We start from the raw sequence: 21,424 nt of genomic DNA on the forward strand, positions 1-21,424 counted from the left end.
GAGGGGATCTGATTAACATGTATAAATTCATGAAGGGAGATTGTAGGGAGGAGAGGGCCAAGSTTTTCTCAGTGGTGGCCAATGATAGGACAAGGGGAAATGGACATAAGCTGAAACACAGGAGGTTCCATCTGCAGGTGAGGAGGAACTTCTTCACTGTGAGGGTGACAGAGCCCTGGAACAGGCTGCCCAGGAGGTTGTGGAGTCWCCTTCTCTGGAGGTCTTCAAACCCCACCTGGATGCCACCCTGTGCCACATGCTCTAGATGTCTCTACTGGAGCAGGATGGTTGGACTAGATATCTCTAGAGGTCCCTTCCGACCTTGAATATTCTRTGATTCTGTGATAGTAAYAGAAATACAGTTTTAGATTGMATATATGGGGCAATTTGATCCTACTATGTATAGCTTGAAAAATTAGATACTTTTTGATTGTTTTGACATCTAGACRTTATTTGATGCTTTACACAAATTACCGTCATCACAGACAATCAGAATATCAAACAAGTATCCCAAGATTGGTAAAGCAGAACCACAATCACCTATATGACAATTAGCATCTCAGCATGAGAGAACAGAAAGAATACCCATCTTAAGCATGTTGGCTTTTATATGCATGAAGAACCACAGAAATATGGTGCTAGCAGGTCTCACATAGGCTTGTTTTTGAATTAATGCTGCTTAATCAATGACCTGGACGACAGAGCCCTACAGGTAGTTCGATCATTGAGCATAAGTTAGAGTCCAAAAACACAGACTAGCAGATGTAAAGGACACCATCTTCTAAAAACCTCCCCAAATCACCTTATTCTCTTCTATACCTTATGGTTATGTATCTAACGTTGAATCTTATGCCTAATGTTGCTMGTATTTTTCCCTGAAAATGTTATATTTTGATGATTGCAACAGACAGCATTAGAACACAGGTTTCACCTAATTTCTAAACACAGTGTCCAGACAGTCACAGTGAAGGAAAGGAATATGAGTCATTGGTGCTACTGCTCTGAGGCTTTGATACTTAAATATAAAGGAACAGTTGTTCTTAAAGAAATCATAAGGACGTTAAGTTCTTTACATGGAGTCTATAGTCAGAACATTTATGAAACATTGTTTTAAAAATACTCATTGCAGCAATCCATCAACTCTAATTAATCTTAATCTAGTCTGAAGAACACATCCATTGTCTCCTTAAAGTCCCTCAACCAACTTTCTTGCTAATAGCATTAATTATTCACTCTTTACCAAAAATGGTTGCAAATTATCCCATATTTGGTTATTTAGTAACAGATAATTTAACTAACACAGAATTGCAATAWTTGTACTTTCAGATGTCCTTAGAGGAAAATAACTGTGACATGTTTTAACATGCCCAMAGAAATCATTTCAATTAGTTAGCAGTTATGATATTTGAGTTCATCTCCTATCCCATTTTCTGCACTACCTAAAAAGCCATTTAAATGAACAARACTGCTGTGATAGGTGAGATGAGTGGTGGCATTACAAGGAAAGGAACTGGCAGAAAAAGATAAACCCTGTGCACCTAGAATTACACCTCAAATAGTATTAAAAAACTGCCAGATAAAATGAGCARAGAAATGAATCAATAACAAACAGTTTAAGAATCATCAATATTAGTAATTTATGTTACAGTCATCTTATTACTGTTAAATCTTGCAAGAGATTAACATTAACACTGAAACATTTGTCCAAAATTTATGACAGAGCAGATAAATACGACGAGGGAAGAAGTACAAGATATATACATAGGAAGATATAAAACACAACCTAATGTACTATGGGGAGAGTGAAAAAAGGGGGGGGAGAGGGTGGGGAGAGAGACCCTTCATGACAGTTTTCTCCTTTTATAAGTCTCCTGAGCTTTGCTAGGTGTGCAGATGCCTCCTATCTTGTGTCTCAATGGCTCACAGAGCTCTTTTCAAAAGTCAAAGTGACCAAATGAAATATAATGAAAGTTTTACCATTTAGGTTACAAATATATCATATCACATTAAATTGTCATTGATTTCATTGGTAAAGTCAATATTTACTAAAATGRTACCACAAAACACTATGACAAATGAAATTTCTGGAAAGAGTGTATCTTGACCATGACTTCAGTCTCCCTGAACATAATTTGATTTGAAAGCCTGTGTTTCCAGAAGTGACCTTTAGGAGAGTTTTCTTTATGATGCTTTTGTATTATTCATTTATTTTCATCGATAATCTCTCCAGTGCTCTTTCCTCAGAGACTTATCCTATTCCAAATAACAGAACGCAGTCCTCAAGGTAGCTAGAATCCTGCCTTAACAAATGCCTATTTTTGAGAAAAAGCATTACTTCACACTCAAAAAGGAATAGCAATATACCTCCAGGCTTCAATACAGCTTTCCACAACTGCCTGAGATCATGYGGGCTCTGCAGCAATCTTATGAAACTTTTTATGAGACTGAATTGATGTATAGGCTGATCATCAACTTGCCTCCTGTACCAAAGACATTAGAGTCTGTATGAAGCACTGCCATGTTAAAAGTTGATTTTTTAGTTTCTTAATCCTCTTTCTGCATAGTTTAAAATTAGGCAATCAAGGAAGCATATGCTCGTTACCTGTAATCATATTTCCAGACTTCCTTTTTTTTTTTTTTTTTCCCCGCTTTGGTCTTCAACAGAACACTGATTTTTCACTTTTAAATAAATAGCTACAAGAACTAAATCAAATCTTGTTTAAAAAAGTATATATACAAAAGGTTCTTCAAGGTGTCAAGAAAAAAACGTAATAAAGAGAGTACATGTGGAATAATTAAGTATAGAAACCTCAAAACACAACCACAAAAACATCTGACATTTCATTACACAAGTGCTGCTGTAATTATAACAATGAAAGGGCAAGTAATAATGGATTAGTAAACTAACAATTTACTTCAGCAAAGCCCTGCACATATAACCACAGGTTATAAACATTATTTAGTCTTTCAAGAGATACTGAAGAATGTAGAAGTCTGAAATTTTTCAAAACACCAAGCCTCCTTAAGGAACATCCCTATAGCTATGAATTACCATTTTTGGCTGACTAGATGGCAAACATAGGATTCAGTTACAACAGAAAAGCCTAATTGTCTGAGAAGAGACAAACAGCTATAGAAGCACAAATGCTTCTAAGCATTATTAGAAACACTTCAATTCCTGTATTTATTTCCTATTAATAAAGTTGAAATTCAGCACAAGTATTTTGATTCTATTAGGTTAATGAGATGATTGTCTTAGAAATAATTCTAGAAAAATCAAGTTTTATTCAAATCATATGCTGTATTTTTCATACATAACTACAAAAAAACTAAGAATGAAACACAAGTTTAAGAACTCTAAAATTATGAGAACATTTTCCACACCTGTCAGATACATGAASAGCTAAAAACAAAACTAAGTTTATAAAACAAGGTGCTGAAAGATCTCAGGAAGCCATTGGCTGCAAAGAATGTCAAATTATTCACCCATATCTCAGTCAAGTAAGCCTTTAACAAGGAAATTGAGAAAGTTTGAGATAAATGGATCTGCAATCCAAGGATACGTTAAGGAAGCTTGCGTTCCGTTCTGATCTTGTAACTGTATTGCTTAGCCTTATTTGTAGCCTGTGCTGCTCCTGGAGGACTGCTTGACTTTGGAGATCTTTCTACAGCAGGAAAAAAGAAAACTAWGAAAATTTAAACTTTATACTACATAACCACCTACGCTTTCTATTTGAAAAAGTATTACACTTACTGACCCAAATCTGAAGCTGGCAACTAATGTGAGCCTTTATAATTTTAGGGTTAAACTATCAAAAATGAGGTGTAGAAATTTGACAGCCGAGAAAAGGAATCTATGTTGGTCTTCAGTCAATCTTTTCACCAGCTGTCTACAACAGCTATTTATTCAAAAATTTCCAGGAGTTGTTACATTTCCTTAGAAGCTTTTGAAAGGAACAACTAGCATTACCTAAAAGGTATTTTTAATTGAAGTCTATTTAAATTCATCTTCTCAAAAAATGTAATAAAGTTGTTTTTCTTTTTGCATACTCTGAATAGAAAAAAAAATCCCTAAAGCCAAGCTACATATGCATATTGACAGAAACACTAAAGGTTTTGATGGTAAGATAAYGCGTAATTGAAAATCCAGTGGGAAATATATTCTTCCAACTGTTTTCTATGTGTAAGTAGTTTCATGCTTTATAGTGAATRTTCACTGKTATTTTCAATTTGCTTTCATCCTTKAGCTAACAAGCTTCTTAAAATKACATATTTCTGTTCCTTTAAAAGGCTACTGGTCTGTTTAGATGAGAAATTCACAACCCCCCCTCATAAGGGGAAACTAGCAGAAACTGTTTTAACTATTTGCAAGCATTCAGAGCCTTGACAGTGAGAGCATCCCCTAATATCCTTCATCAATTAGAAAAAATATATAGTTTCTAATAATTCACATACAAAAAGTGTATTTTTCCATATAGATTCTTTTTCTTTAAAGGGCCATTCTAAAATATTTAGATTTCTCTAAATATCTTTAAAAATAACTTGATTATACAATACACAACTTCTAAAAAAGCATGTTTTTTGCCTCAAAGACTTTAAGGACTGCCCAAAATTACCTTCTGTCCAGGCTCCAAATTAGTAAAAGTCCAGCTACAGGTGASTGAAGTCCAAGTGAGATGAGATGCATTCACCTACACACCCCMATTTCTTTCCTGTGACCAAGTGCTATTTTCTTCTTCAAGTAGAAGAGATATTCATTTTTTCACCTTTTTCAATATATAGTTTTTTTTTCTTCCTTTAAATATACAAGGCATATCGCCAGGAAATAAGCAGAGCAAATCTGTGCTACCCCACCCCTGCTCAACAGCAGCAATGCCTTTGATCGATGCAAAGGCATGAAGAGGAAAAAAGGCTGTTGCTGCTGACTAACCTCATAGCTAGAGCGATGTAACAGACAGTAATATTTGCTGTAAACTGGCCCTGTTTATTTTTCAAAACTGAATACAGTAGAACTAATATTATAAATTTTTTTTCCAGCCTTGAGCTTTTCATCTCCTGGAAGTTGTAAGAACAAGTGACAGTGACAATCAAAGCTGAACTTAGATGGCATATTTATCACTATAGGGCCAATGAACAACATATTTCTGCATGGACGCGYGAGCTGGCAGCCTGGCAAATTCCTCTTTCCAGTCACTAGACACAATTTACCTGTCCGGAGCTGAAGGCAGACTGACAGCAGAAGTTATGTTTATGTTGATGACTACACGTATCAATAATTTAGGACAAAAAGAAAACACAAACACAATCCATGCTGCTTTATATGTAAAAACACAAATGAATATCCAGTCACAATCTCCTTTAACACATTACAATGAACTTGTTCTGCAAACAGAATCCGTTCTCAGAAGATATCCTGAATGACTGAGCTGTCATGCTCACAGCAGTGAACATACTGAAGCACACAAGTAAATACATCCAACTAGAAAATACCAACAATTAGAATGATAAAACTCTTTAAAGATAAAATACATATATGATGTGGATGGGAAAAATAAGAGGGAAACATTCTGAACAGGGAAGATTGAGAGAGCAAGATTAAGATATACACAAGCTGAATGTTGCTCACAGCAACTTAAATGTTGTGCCCTAAATGAAAACAGACCGTCTTAAATGCCTGTGTAAAAGCAAGTACAAGCAAGTGCTTATATGCCTTCCCTTCTTAGAAGTATGCATTTTTCCATTTTACAAACACGCATTTTGATGATTTGCACTGCCTTAGTCATGCCAAGCAAGCAGTGCTCATAAATGACTGAAATCCAAATAGGGTATGCTTTATGATTTTCCAATAGAGTAAAATTTGTCATAAGGCATATTTCCAACATGATTCAGAGAATTAAATAATAAAAAATAAAGTGTGCAGAAAACACATCCTATGTGTAGGAAGGAYAGTAGGGAGGGAAGAGGAAGACATCTCCCATAAATTGCTGCAAAAGCATATGGCATTGTTAACTTTTATTGGAAACCCTACAGTAAAAGACAGAGTTTTAGCTTAGTTTTGTTTTTAAACTCAAGAAGAGACAACATAGAAAACTTCACTCAACTGAAGTTATCTGGCCAGTACAGAAAGGAAATGTGAAGGGATCAACAACCTACAAGCACCTACAAATAACTTTCATGTGAAGGAATTCCTACAGCTGCATGTCTTTTCTCTATTTGGATGTATAGTGTGGAGGGACTGAAGTAATAAGACTATCATCTCATACCTCTCGCACTCCCCAGTTCTGACTGCCTCTTCCAGCTGCTAGGGGAAAGGCTTCCCAGGGCCACACTGGAAAGAGCAAGACTCAAAAAGGGGTCCTAACAGGAAAACATCTCAGCTGCTACTCCTTTTTAAATAAAATTTCTTACGTATCACACAGCTACTTCCATTATGTTATTCTGATTCGCTGCTTGGGAGCAAGATTATTTCACTCTCATTGATCCTCCTCAGAGAAACTCAACAAGAGGAAAAGAGAAACATTTGGCAATAACTCAAAGTAGATTACAAATTAGAGAATATATGCCAAGATTATCTGCATACTGTCCCAGAACACAGATAACAACTTGGCTCTCCTATTACTTCATCTCTGAAACCTCCCTCCCCAACTTATGCTGAATCACCGCCTTGACACTTTTTGGACACCTCCATGCATGGTACAGCTATAGCTTAAATCCCTAGTCATGGAGAAATTTCATTAGCGTTAAGCTTTACTGCAAATTCAGTTTCTGAAAGGTCACACGTAATACAAGGTGCATCATATATTTGAATAATTACTGGAGACATAGGTACACTGGTAAAAAGGAACTATAACAGAAGAAACATTTTTAAAATAGCTAAATAAATAACCTTGAGAAGTTCAATACTTCATACAAGCTGAGAATTTCAGAACATTTTCAAACCACATCTTTACTCTTGAGAGCAAAGAGCACTATCACTATGTAGCATAATTTATTTTTAACTAGCATAGAATGTTTTTTCCACTTTTTTCTCTCAACACTTCATCATGCTAGATTACGGTAAATCTGGATCTTTTATATTAAGGTCTCCACCCCATCTTGATGAAAAGCTTGTATTGTTCATTTCTTGCAATTTTTCCAGTTTTAGTCTTCATGCTGTCATGAAGATCTAAAATTGTATAGCAGAAATCCATTATCCATGTTAATTTGGTTTACTGGCTGAACTTTACTGGAGAATATCCCTCAAAATGATCTACGCACTTCAGAACTCAGAATAAAGACAGTATTCCAAAATCAGTGCTTAGTCATAACACTAGATAAAAGACAAAGGACAACAAATATAATATCTAGTATGCTTTTTGAGTCTGATTTATTACCTAGGTTAATTGCTTGGAAAAACACACACACACTGCATTTATTTAGCTAAACACTTTTAGGTATACTTTTTGGATGCTTGTGACAAAACCCTTTGAGGATTAGCTGCCATGTGCTGTTTGCTCTGGTCATAAAATGACCAGAAATTATATTTGGGGTTTCAGATAGCTAGTGGATTTCCTTCATTGCTCAAGATATGTCTATGCCTCTGCTTGCCTGTGATATTGAAGAACTAAGTCCTGCATCTCGGTGCAGGTCTTGTTAGTATGAAAGTCAAACTAGGTTATAAAGTCAAGACTCATCTCTTTTAAAAAGGAAACTCAATCAAGTGACACAGTGACACACAATGCTCTCACCTAACTTTTTCCTCACGTTAAGGTAAAAAGTGGACACAAAGCAGTGAACAAATCCATCTCCTAAATGTGCTTCATTCATGATGTATCCCTCTGTCATAACACTGTTTTGCAGAGCCTTCTTTTTTCCCCTCCAACAATTTTTTTAAAAATGCACATCTTGCTGCCAGCATCTCTGAAGCTCTGATTTTTTTTTTTTTTTTTTTTTAAATGGTGATGGGAAAAGACTCCAAATTAGCACCACCTCTCAACACTCTTTACTCATCAACCCCGCACCAGAGCACAACAGACAGTCTCCAAGAAGGGCACTGGGCTATAGAATTCACTGGATAAGACAGAGGCTCCCAGGAAAACAACTCCAGGACACTGCAGGAGCAGGAGGAGCCCAACCAAATCCTACCAGCTGCTACGAGTCATAGCTTAGACATCCAGCTGGGTTCCACAGCAGAAAGAGAACATAAAAATATACTGCTATACAGGGCTAATAAAACATTCACTAAAAATATTATGTAAACCAATCAGGAAGAGTAGATAACTGTTGTTTCTTAAGTAATGCAGGGCAATACTGCAGGATCCCCCTATGGGAAGAATATTTGTGGTAATATTTCAATTCTGTTACCCATTTGCCTCATAAGACTGCTGATATTTTTGCTCCATCTTATTCATGGCAAAGATCTATGGGAAAAGAGACTGTACAAATCCCATTTCATTTTTTTTTTCTAAATACAATCATGAAGACGGATTTACAATTCTAAGCACAAAAAGATTAAATAATTCTTCCGCAGTGCTGCTCATCTGCATAATTAAAAGCTGGCAGCTCTTCATTTACTGTTCATTTCCTCTACCTACTTGTAATATTATTACATAGTTTTCTCAATGTCCATAATTAAAAGGCAAATTTACAACTTATGAATAAATAATACTAATCATCAATTATCAAGTATAAATATATCAATTACTGCTGAATTTTCTGCTGCTCCATATTGCAGAGTTGGCTATTCTGTATGGGTGGGAGGTTAGGGACATGTTTTCCTGTCACCCAAGATACAAGTGCAAGCTGTTCCTGAACAGTGCTAATCAATGCTGAATCTGTACAGTATGCAAGTGGTTCCTTCTCCAACCTTTTTTCCCCCTCTACTGTAACACACACAAGCAGACCCCTTCCAGATCCTCCACCATCTCTTACACAGCTGTAGCATACTAATATCTAATTCAGTAAGGGAATTCAGGTATTTAAATGAGGTTATCACATTAGCACCCTATTTAGCTAACTTTCTCCTATTATAGCATCAAAAGAGGAAAAAAACCTTGGCCTGATAATTGGGCTCTAAGGTAGGATGAAGGGCTCTACAGAAGCATCCATTGTTGAACAACAAGAAAATATGAACATTTAAGAGCAACCAAGCTTCTCTCAACMTCCTTTGGCAAATGTCTGAAACTACTCTAACAATTCTGAACACTGAAACACACAAAAACAACAAAAGGGTGCATGATTAGCCATAAATATACCTCAAGGTGTGTTTAGTAAATAACAATTATCCTCTGTATTGAGAAACACAGATATAGTGTACATAGACTACTCKGTATGTATACAGTGCACACAGTATAACATATATAGCATATAAGAATTGTATATAGAATATAGGAGAAAATAGGAAAAAAATAGGAAACACTGCAGCACGACTGGGACTTTCTATTACCAAGAAAGTTTCCCAGTCTGAAGGCCAAAGGAATCTTAAGGCCACCGCTCTCCTACATCTGCTCTTGCTCTCTGCTGCCATCATCACTGCAGCCCAGCCAGWGAAGAGCCAAGAGGTTCATATATGAGCTCACAAGCTTGGGCCTCTTCAAATATTTTCCACACTTACTGAAAGATTCAGGAGAACTTGTCCCAARTGCCTGCCAGGCTTGCGTGAACACTGTTTGAGAAAGATTGGAAGAGATTTTCCTCCCCATCTCCAAGTCTGGCTGGGAGCAGAAAGGGCCCAGGGCTAATTTTTGCAGCTAATGCTGTTTGGCTGAACAGACAAACAGAAGAAGGAAGGAACACCACAGCAACATCTGCTAGGACAGGCTGAACTTGCACCTATGGGCTTGCATTGCCCAGCTTCCTGGAATAGTTGCAGAACATGCTGCTTTTCATCACCCAACTTTCACTCAATAACCCTGACATCAGGAATGCATCAAACAGGGATTTAAAGCCCTTTTCTTTACCTAATACTGAGCTTCTGCTTAAATTCATGGTTCTCAGGAGAATGTCTCAATTGCTGGGTTATAAATAGGATAAGTCTTAAGCTACGAAAATCTACATACTAATAAAGTTCTTACACACCTGGATAAAAGCTAAGTACCCTGAYAAACATGAACGTGAGGAGAAAGGGAAGAGGTGCAGACATTGCTGGGAAGCTCCCCTGGGATCCCACGCACAGAGAGGGCAACTGCCATGGCCTCGCTGTGCTCCCAACAGCAGTAGCATGATTACATCCACCCAAGTCTTGCCAAGTCCTGCTAACAAATGCATACTTGGGGGGAGCTAACAAGCCTCAAGCAGTTTGAGAGGTTCACTTGCCAAAAAGCCTCTCCAAACTCAGCCCAGGAAGGCAAGAGATGTGTCAACGCTTGCACCTCAGTGGCAGGAGAAATCAATTCCAGATGTAGTTTTCACCAAGAAAAGCATCTTAAAAGTGCATTAGCAGATAAAGCAATTAAATACAGGCTCATCTAAAAGATTTTCTATCGAATTCCACAAGACTTTGATTAGACATTTCAATAGGCGTTAAGAGATTTTCTTGGAAAAGACATAAATATTTGATTCCTAGATTCTGAGCAATGAGAATTGTATTGCTACAAACTAAGAATACTAGTGATCTGAAATTTCTTAGCCTGGCATCTTCCCTAAGAGAAGCTGAAGCAACCTCAGATAAGCTATGCCTTTAGAAAACCCATATAAACCTTACAGAATTTACCAAGCACACGGAAATACAACATTCATAAACAAATCAAAATCCACACAACCAATTCTCTAAATAATTTGGAAAAGTTAAATATRCATTTTCTATTTTAAAGACTTAAAAAAAATCCGCTCTTTAAGTGCAATTTAACACTACATTGTGAATGGCATGGAGGTCAGAAGTCAACATTTACATGGAACCTCCATACATTTTAACTTAAATCTTTCACTGTAACTCTTAATTCAATTCTCAGATTCTTCAGTTAGGCTATATTAATAAGGATATATCTAGAGAGTATGTAAATTTACTACATCCCTACACACTATCTCTTATAATAACTTAAAAAAATTAAAAGGCATTGAAACTAAATTACAGTTGTCAGAGAGAAAACAAACAAACTTCTTCACACAACAGAGCTGAATATTCATGTCAGCTATTTGGAGCCCAAGAGATTAGCGAGTGCCTCCTTAGATGATTATGCCATAATGTTTTCCAAGAAAAACAAAAGTACGTAAAAAAACTGGTCTACAAAATGACACACCACATACTTTTACTGATAAGGGAAATTTCTTGGCAAAACACATTTATACCATTTTAGGAAGTCTCATTATTGCAAGCATCCACCTAAATAAGAACACCCTAATATCAGGGTTAGCCTGTTTTCATGGTCATTTAATACGGTATACAATGGTATTGTCAACATAATTAGACATCTAATTYGACATTCAAAATTAATCAGTGCATAACATATATAATTATCTACAGTAGACSAGAGCAGTTTGCAGTGGTATGACCTGTTTCAAATGACCAAGGAACACTCAAATTCTGAAATCATTGCAGAGATCTCCTGTTTGTGGACAGAAGAAAAACAAAACACATCCAAAGTTTAAGACATTAGGCAAACAGGTTTAAGAGCAGTTTAATTTCTAAATTAAAAAAATATTTCAGAGATATCCTTGCCAATTTAATGCAGCWAACATGTTAAATTTAGCCTTACTAATTGCTGGTTCTCACCTACTGCTGCCTTTGTTTTAGCTATAAAGCTATGTATAAATTGATGAAAAAGGAAATCAAACTACCTGATCAGACTAATATATTAATGAGCCTAAGGACACACACAAAAATCCCAACTCCCCCACCCCTTCGGAAATTTTATATGGTAGCACAAAACAGTTTTATCTTCTAATTTCATTAAATCTTCCAGTATAGTGTCCACAGTTGACAAATAACATCCAGCAAGAAAGTAATTAAAAAGAATCAGAGATATTTATACAATTAATAGCATGTGCACTTAGAAAAGCTACCTGTGAACCCCTTTTCCAGATGTTCAGCTAATTTAGCATTTGATAAAGGAGCTCCAGGGCCTACACCAAGCCAAAGCAGGGGCCACCCAGGTAGTCCTGAACCAACATTCAAATCCATCATTGATGTTTTCCTCAACAAGAATATATTTATCTTAGTTATCTCCTTAATAAACTGTTTTCAAGTCTACTGAGAAACTCCATCTTTCATCCAGATGGGAAAATGTACTCTGATTTACTCTGTAGCTCTTATTTAGACTCTAGTAGGAGCCTTATATCAGTTTCTATCACAAAGAAAAATAAAGTGGATAATGTATGCCAATTTATACAAACCATGCAGAATCTTTTTACAATGTTTTTTAATGAATGGATAAAATAGATTAAATGTTTGCAGTAACTTGCAAATAACTCAAAAAGTAATTAACCATTATTGGGGTTTTGGACATGGTATATATTAGCTTCCTTATGGAAGCCTACATTTCACATCAGCGTGAATAGTATTTGTTAGTCCAACCATAAAAATTATAGGTAGTCATCGAGTCCATGAGAATGGAAACAAAAAGATATAAACTGACATATATGTTTCAATTTAGAACAGACCTAGAATAATACATTCCCTGTTACTCAGTGTATATGCCCCCCCAAGTCTATGGTTCAAATATTGGACCTTGACTACCGCTCTAACTTCAGATTCTAGCTTTACTGTTCCATAATGCACACAGACTCCACCACGATGCTTTATGCAAGGCATTATTTAAAAGAAAAGACATTTCTGCCCATGTCTTTTACAGCTTAACAAGTTCGTACCTTGAAATTGTTATGTTGGGCAACAGCAGTCTTTAGACTAATTCATTGGATGATGTTTGGGCAACAGCAGTCTTTAGACTAGTTCATTGGATGATGTTTATTTTCTTTCTCTGTAAGGAAGAACACATTCACCAAATTCCACTTCTTCCCTTCCCCCCCACCCCCCCGACACATGAAATATTCATAATAGAACATTAGTTTAGTTCCTTTCGGTACAGATGGAAGGTGAAAAGGCATCTTGCTTTACCGCTCTCAAACTTCTTCTAGCACCAACAAAGTACTGTCACCGACTGGCAACATACCCAGTCACCTCGGCACTGTAGGAAGCAGTGTTCATGTGATAGGTTTGCATATCTTGGAGTATATCGCTATGTATGTGCATATTTCTTTGTGTTTTTAAAAAGTATTTAAAAGTTTTCCGATAGAACTCCCCCCTCCCACCAAATCAATCCCAGACCTGGCATCCTTCTTGTTATCCATTGTGGCATCTTTTACTTTTACAGGCTGAGTCACCCTTAATTTTCCATCTAATCATTAGGTCTTTCAACAGACTTCTAAAGCAAGACACAGCTCTCACTTCCACAGTCCTCTACACCTTTCATAAGTCTCAAACCATCTATTTCTTCCCCTTGCTCTCTACAAGGTCAAGCAATGACCAGTATAAACTTAGTGACAGAAAATGGATGCCGGTTATTATCTTGACTACAACCAAGTGACAATGCACTTAAAACAGTAAAAAACAAAGTTTGAAGACAAATTTATACCCTGATGGACTTACACACCCAGTGACCAAGAGCAACAAAAAAGAAATGGTATTGGACATGCAAATTAATCAACCGTTCTTCTTATTTCATCACAACCTAAATGAATGCTCTAAAGTGTTCTGATAGAGAAGTAAGGCTTGAGTACAAAAAATACTCACAAAATAAAGGCATCCAACTAGCATTATTGGAATGTGAAGACAGCAGAATAACCTTAAAAGTGAGATCAAGTATACGGACCGGTGATTAAGTGCAACTCAAGACTATTGACCTTGAATATATGTGCTCAGTGATTAAATGTGACACTGCAAAAACAGGTGTAGCGTAGAGAATCTGTGGAAATATCTAAGTTTACTTATTGTGAAGCAGAAAAGAGCTGGCAGTCTGCTGCAAGACTGGGGAAGGAACAATATCTAAGAGACAGGGGCAAGAATCCAAGCTGTTAGGGAAGTCATTTAAGGAATAAAAGGCTGAAATTTTCCTTTTTTTAAAAAAAGTCCCCCCCCCATCTTATTTTTAACGTGCACCAGAAGTGTAATTGTTTTTTTTTTTTCCCCATGGGTTTCCGCAAACTTTCCTAACCTCCTCTTAAAAGACAGAACTGTACCATGCTAGCAATTACATCATTCCATTGCATTCAGCTTGATCTTCCAAATGAAGACTTTGAATCCATACYTTCTATTTGTCTACCCCCAGTAAGAAGACATTGTAGTATTGACCTAAGATGGAGTAACTATAAAATTAAACCAGATAAAATTAATTTTAAAGTATGCAGAAAACTGAAATCTCTTTATCTCCATTTCCTGCATACAGTAATTTGCAATATTTACCTTCTAACAAAGAAATGGCCTCCTACCTCCATTTCCTATTCCCAAATATCTTTTGGAGGAGTTTTTCCAACTTTTTGGTATTTATTTTTAATATTTGTATTTCCTATCAATACATCTTGCACATTTAGACTAGTATGCTTTTAGTCTGGATTTTATAATCMAAGTCAGGTCCATCATTTTAATTAACGTTTATTTCTTCATGATGCAAAACCACATCAAAAGGTTTATTTTATATTTGTGCTCCATAAGGACTGTTTCTGATAACTGTAGTAAAGCAAACAAACTGTTATTTTTACTGTAAGAACCAATATGTTATTTTGACACAGTAAGASTGTGCAATATCGCTGTTAAAAATAAATTCCAGATTTATTTAATTGTTAACTCTTGCTTTCCAGAGGGACTAATTTGCCTTACAAAAATTTATTAGAGAATTGAATAAATTGTTAATGAGGGACTATTTACATACGCACTAGCTCTTATTTGTAGCACTGAACTACACAACCATCATCTCTTCTTTCCACGTCAGGCAGCCAAAAATTAATACAACAAAAGCAGAATGGAAAAGAACACCAGCTACAGATTTTTTTTTTTTTGTACACACTCACCTCCAAAAAAAATCTGCAACTGTAACTGACATTACAGAAAGTCAAATATTTTGCTGAAGAGATTATTTGTTTATAAAAACATGCAAGAGCATCTTTCTCCAGAACACTTGCATCCTCAACCATTGCTACCAAAAGGAGGAATAAGCTTTCAAATTCACTAGTCTAATTCATCTAAACCAAACCTTGCAACTGATACTGAAAACTAAGTGCTTGTTTGTTTACTTTCAACAGGAGCAAGAAATGAATCCATTCAAGTCTTCARTATATTGAAGTGTGCAAAATACCTATTTCAGACTCTTCACAATAAAGCTGGAAGACAGTTCACAGATTTCAAACACAATGAACAAAGTACTACTCGTCCTCTAGTAACAGCTCCTCTCCRCCTGTTTTCAGCTACTTTTCACAGCAGTGAAATATTTAATTTATAACAATGATTCATTTCTGAACTACTATTTCACACTTATATTAAAAAATAACACAGACACACACACACACACTCCTCTACCCAACGCATTCGTGTTTTTGCTGTTGAAAATGCAGTTTCTGAACCATTTCCTGAAACTAGCACCAGTGGCATTCCATCTGCAGTTTCTACCCTATTTTTTTCCTTTAGTTATTACTTAGTATTGAGAGTACAAAATAAAGCTGAGTTTACTCTGATGAGGTTTAATTATTTGAAAGAGACACATCCATGTRAAGAAGCTTTATCTGAGAAGTTTACCACTTTTTTATTCTTATAACACAATTTCACAAATAAGATAGAATTTTTATTGTTTAGCTACTATTCATCATAAAAATACTCCACTCATAAGTGATGCTAATCACATATTAAAGTAATAGAAAGAATACATTGGTAAAATGAAACAAATATTAGATATTTATTTTGTAATAAAATGCTTATTTATTCCCCAATATTTAGAACCTTCAGATAACCAGCAAGCGTTATGATACACAATGGAGTGGGAAGCATCCCTTCCTTATCCAAATTAGTATTTTACATAAATAAATCTCCTTATTAGCCTCAAAAGATTTGAATTTTACCAAGTGAATTAATTATCCACTGAAATATTGGAAAAGTTGACCCCATAGGAAAACTCGAGGTAGTAAACAACAAATACAGAGGCTCTTGTTACGTGCCCTGGGTATGCAGATGTGTACATACAAATGTACCTAGCATACAGATTTTTGCAGCTTTGCCAAAGTCTTTTGCATTAACTTGAGACTACCTTCGATAAAAGCAGTATGGTTTGTTAGCCATATATGCAGATATATCCACAAATACCRAAGAGCAGCACTGAAAACCAGCACTAGTAGAGTTGTTATGAAACATCTGCACCAAAACTACCTCAGCAACTCCACACTTCAGGTGTCCTTCTCATCATGTCCAACTGCACTACTCTGCAGGATTAATACCCTTATAAGTCCCGTAATATTAGCAATATTCCTCCTCCTCACTTTTACTTTAGCAATCTATTAACAAACAGCTTTTTTCCTTTCTTAAAAAGGAAAAACAAATTCCTTTTTAAGAGGAGAATAAGATATAACACTTCAGTAGCCTCAAAGATCACCAGGATCAACAGGTGAGAGTGAATTTGCATCCAAAGTGTTTGGATAGAAGTGAGTGTGAAGCACAGGTTTAGCCCAAAGTTAAAATAAACTCTAGCCCTGCCATAAAATAAATTCTCTTTGGTATATCTACTTAGGAAGAACTTTTTCAGTTTGAACCTAATTCAAGAAGCTTTGATTAAGTTTGATGTTTACATTGCTCAGCTCTCCACTCTAGAGCTCAGCATGGGACTACCCAAGTGCAGTGATCCTTAGGATACTCGCTGTTTCATAAGCTGTATTTAATGACTTCTTTAACTGCAGAGAGAATGTTTATGTAGTGAGCCTTCAACCATAATAATGATGCTTAAAAGTAGTTCTAAATAGCACAATTTTCAGTTTGGAAAAAAATGTGCTTTTATTCTGGCAGAAAAGATTACARTGGAAGGTGGTCCTAGCCCATTATAGAGTCCAGATAACAGGCTATGCCCTACCATATGGATCCTAAGAACACATTAGGAAAATCAGTACTTACTACATAGGCTAAAAAGTACTAAGGACTTGCTTGTTTCCATGTATTTTCACAAAACCATAAATACTCATTTGGTATTTACCTTCTTTGCTTATCTCATCCCGTTATTTCACTTGCAAAGTGTCTTCCCAATCGCAAATAAATAAATAGTAAGGGAGAGCACCTCATACCCACAAACAATGCCTATAACATTCTGATATTGAAAACAGAGCACTAAAGGAAATTAAAGAATCCTCCACACATACAACATGTATATAAATTTATATACAAATAAAAACAACATTCATTATACAAAGTGAATTTATTATACATGTGAATATGCCRAGAGAGAAAAGGTCTCATTTCTTGCTAGCTTTAGTCATAAGTATCTACAAAATCATTTGCACTCACAGCGTTAGCAATATTTTACTAAAATGAATTTCTATATATAGGAAAATCGTTTAAAATGTTACTCCCACAGTTCATTCTCCTGTAAAGGTAGAATCAAAATCATGAAAATCAGACTGCTATATTTAATCTAGGTCACTTCCTGTAAGATAGATGTTTTATCCAAGTCCACTGACAGAGTTTGTTAGATATAACAAACTGCAAGTTATTTTAAGCTTATAAATGTATTCATAGTCATATAAAATCTATAGCAATTTATGTGCCATATTCAAAGCARTGGCCTGAACCAAGAAAAAGCCAAATTTATTATTTGCACTTCTGAGAGTCAATGCTAATTATTAAGAACCCACGTCCAACCTAGTTAATATGCACAATATGCTTTCCCTAGTTTTATATCCAGAATTAGGGCTAAAACTGAAGTTACTAATTGAGTGGAAAAAAAAGAATCAAGAAACTTCATGTTCAAAGAGAATTAACATAAGTTTAAGCTTCTACTCTTTCCAGTAGAAATGTGGTCTGTAATTTTAGGGTGTCATTTTATTTATATATTGCCCTGAATTAGTCTAATCTCTGCATTACCTCTTGAGAAGTGCCCTACACCTCAAATTTTTATATACACTTCTTTGTAAGGAGAAATTTTGGAATTTTGAGATTAATTACAAGTCTTAGAATGATCATTCAGACAGACAACAAGGAAACAAGCATGAAGGTAGATTTCTGCAAAGCCAYTCAACTGTTTTTATAGACACTAAAAAGACTGGCTAACACTGATGTAACTGTACATTTCCCTTGATAACTACAGTATGTCTCTAATGTTTTGAAATCCCAAGATTAAAAACAGCAATACCTTTTGCAAGGAAAATATGCTAGAGATTTTAGAATGTTCTTTGTCCACCTCATTTTCATGTAGAAATCAAGGGCATCAAAAGGATTTCTTTTGACTTCTGACAACAGAGATAGATAATTGAAAATAAATATATTGCATGTCATTAAAATAGAATGAATCAGAAGTTATAAAAAAGTTTTAAAATTGAGGTTGTTTCTGAAGCACATTCAACTATCCTAATTTTCTTCTTCAATAATCCTAACTGATGTTGACATTTTCTGCTTCCCTTACAGCAATGATTGACTAAGGTGAAGCTAGTATTTCTAAATGGGTTTAAGACTAAACATTTCATCTGAGCAACAACTATGAGCTAATAATCCCATCATGTGTAGTCCTGGAAAAATACAACTCCCTAGTCAGAAAAATCTGAGGCAGAACAAGAGGAAAATTTGGGAAACAGAAGTGATAATAAATATAAGAACTACACTGCAAGTACAAGTGACAGATTCCAGGGAACTTTCTGATCACTTTCAAATTCACTTCCTGCTTCATCATCTCCTTTAAGATTAGTGTTCAGCTTTCTTTGTCACCTTCATTGACTCAAAGTATCCTCTTTGAAGTTGTCTTGCAATAATTTTATTGAAAATTTATATTTTCAAATTGAATATTAAAAGAAAATTAAGCACAGATAATTAAACAAATGCAACAGAAATTTTCACTGGGATGACAACAAAGACAGATTAGTAAAGCATTATGACACATTTTGAAGGAAAATGAGGGGAAACAAATGACTAAGATTAGAAAGCTTTCAGTTCACTTGTTCTTCATTTTTTCCTTCAGTAAAAACTCAAAAAGCAGATTTGAAACACTAGAAGCCTTCTTTCTTTGAGGAGTCAAGGACAAGCTATTACAGATGCACTTTTTCATTTTATATGCTATTAATAACTAAGGACTTGAAAAAGTATACATTTATGTTATTATCACAATGTAACTGAATTGTACTATTGATAAAGGTAAAACAGCTGGATCATGGCTGGATTCAATCTCACCTGATCTCATGCAACAGGTAAATCACCTACATTTCAAGAACTTTCAAAAACCATTCTTAGATTACTGCAGATACTTAACKAAGACACAGGTAACAGTTTCAAGTTACTGAACAAAGACTATTTTACGTATTTCAAATCCAATGACTAAATAAAAGCCTGAATTTCAGTTGGCTTCTTTTCTGCCTTCTTTACTAGCCTAGATTTCATTAGATGACCCAAGTTATGGAAGTCCAGCTACAACAGGAATAAAGGAAGAAAACTAATGATGCCTTTTTTATATATATATATATATATATATATACACACACAGACTTTTTTGTATACACATACACACACTCCTTTTGATGAAAAGGAGTCTGCCTTCCCTTGCAACAGTCCAGCAGTGGAATTTTGTACAACTATGGGCTGCTCATTAGGTCTTCCTGAATCAACTTCAGAGGAAAGCATGAAAAGTAGTGACTGCATTTGTTTGCTACATACTCAAGCTGTCGCTATTGATGCTATGACAAATTTCACAGTATTTCATTAATAATTAGAAGATAAAGTTGTAAACTTCAAAGATCCAGAATAAATAGGAAGATTTTCAATTAGTTGAATGAGAATTCCAAGTTAAAGCAGATATAAGCTGCACATAACTGCATTCAGACTTTCAGTCAGAGAAGTGATAATATATATTATTATTCACCTAGATACACCTGAATAACTCATATGCAAATGAAAGCTTGGCTTGCCTCTTTAGTGTAACGTGCTGAATGCAATAGGATATAATGCACCTCTTCAGAAGCATGATTATTTCCCAAGAGAACTAATGCTATTTCTTTGGCAGTGCTCATAATGATCATCAGAATGTTTTCTAATTTAAATAAATGTAGTTATTTCTTTCTGTGTATTCCCAGAGACAAACAGCTTAAATAAGACCAACCTGCCATCTAAAATGAAGTACCTGTATTCTATAAAGTCAGTTCTATAGAGCAACTCTCATTCTATAAAGAGGTTTAATGATCAGATTATGTCCCTTTACATTAAAAAAATTCTTTTGTTTGACTATACATATTCTCCTAGGTATCTTACATTAAATGGGACAGATATAAAAGTGTCTAAGGAAGTGACATACAAAAATATCACTACCCACCAGTGATATCTTCTGAGCCCAAACATATATAGGAGCCCATTTTTAAAGCAGACACATGCATGAATAAAAAACATCCTAATTTGTAACCATATGAATTGCCATCTCTCTCTGTTGAGCTACATACTGCCAGGGCCACACATTCTTTGGCTTTCTTTAAGGAAAGCCTCCTCAGCTTAAGTTCCATTTCTTCCATGTGCTTAAACTCAAGCTTATCAAAAAATGTGCAATTTACAAAAAAAAATTTAGGTGTAGTATTTAGTTTTGGTTTTGGCTAAATTAAATGTTAAGATTTCCAAGTACATTATCTGTTCTGTATTCATAGCCCTTAGAAATCCTTATCTGAGTAGAAGGTTTCAAAGTGGTAGGTTCAGTAGGAGCAAGACAAACACTTTCATAATAATCTGAATATTTAAGGAAACAGATGCATGTTGAAAGGGTGAAATTTTCAGGGCAYAGAGTTTCCCTGAACAGACATGCACTGTGTAAAGTTCTTCAGACAGAATCACAGGGAAATGAGCTCCCAAATAAGCCTTTAAATCCCTTTCTTCAAACACCATATCCATATTCAGCAAGCATTCACCATTCGGAAGAACAAACAGATTCTATATCCTTCATTAGTCACCCTTCTTGGCAGATACTTTGTGGCTATTTTCATTTGGCCACCTTATTTGCCATTCTGAATCACTCTACAGTGAAATATACTGCAGTAGATCCTGGTGAAAAATCAAACCTTAGTGCTTACACTCTAATCAGAAAAGGCTGAGCTCCAGCTGTTGTGGGATATTCAAAATTATCTTTCACCATATCCTGGGCCAAATTTCATTTCTAGCATAAGCAGGCAACACTCCAGCACCTCCACCACACTTGCTACTCATCTGCAGAGAGGATGAAATTTGGCCTTCAGAGTTGATTTCCAAGCACATTTAGCAGTCTGTATTTTCATTACAGATGCAAAAAAAAAAAAAAAAAAAAAA

General features: G+C 35.5%; 1 protein-coding gene across 1 annotated transcript in view; it reads right to left on the reverse strand.

The window, feature by feature from the left end:
* SGCZ (sarcoglycan zeta) overlaps positions 1-21,424 on the reverse strand; it is a 215,784-nt gene that overhangs the window by 194,156 nt on the left and 204 nt on the right. The gene's annotated exons all lie outside the window — the stretch shown is intronic.

The sequence above is a fragment of the Nothoprocta perdicaria genome, unplaced genomic scaffold (genome assembly GCF_003342845.1).
Source record: "Nothoprocta perdicaria isolate Ctin4 unplaced genomic scaffold, notPer1 scaffold_13, whole genome shotgun sequence".
Lineage (NCBI taxonomy): Eukaryota > Metazoa > Chordata > Aves > Tinamiformes > Tinamidae > Nothoprocta > Nothoprocta perdicaria.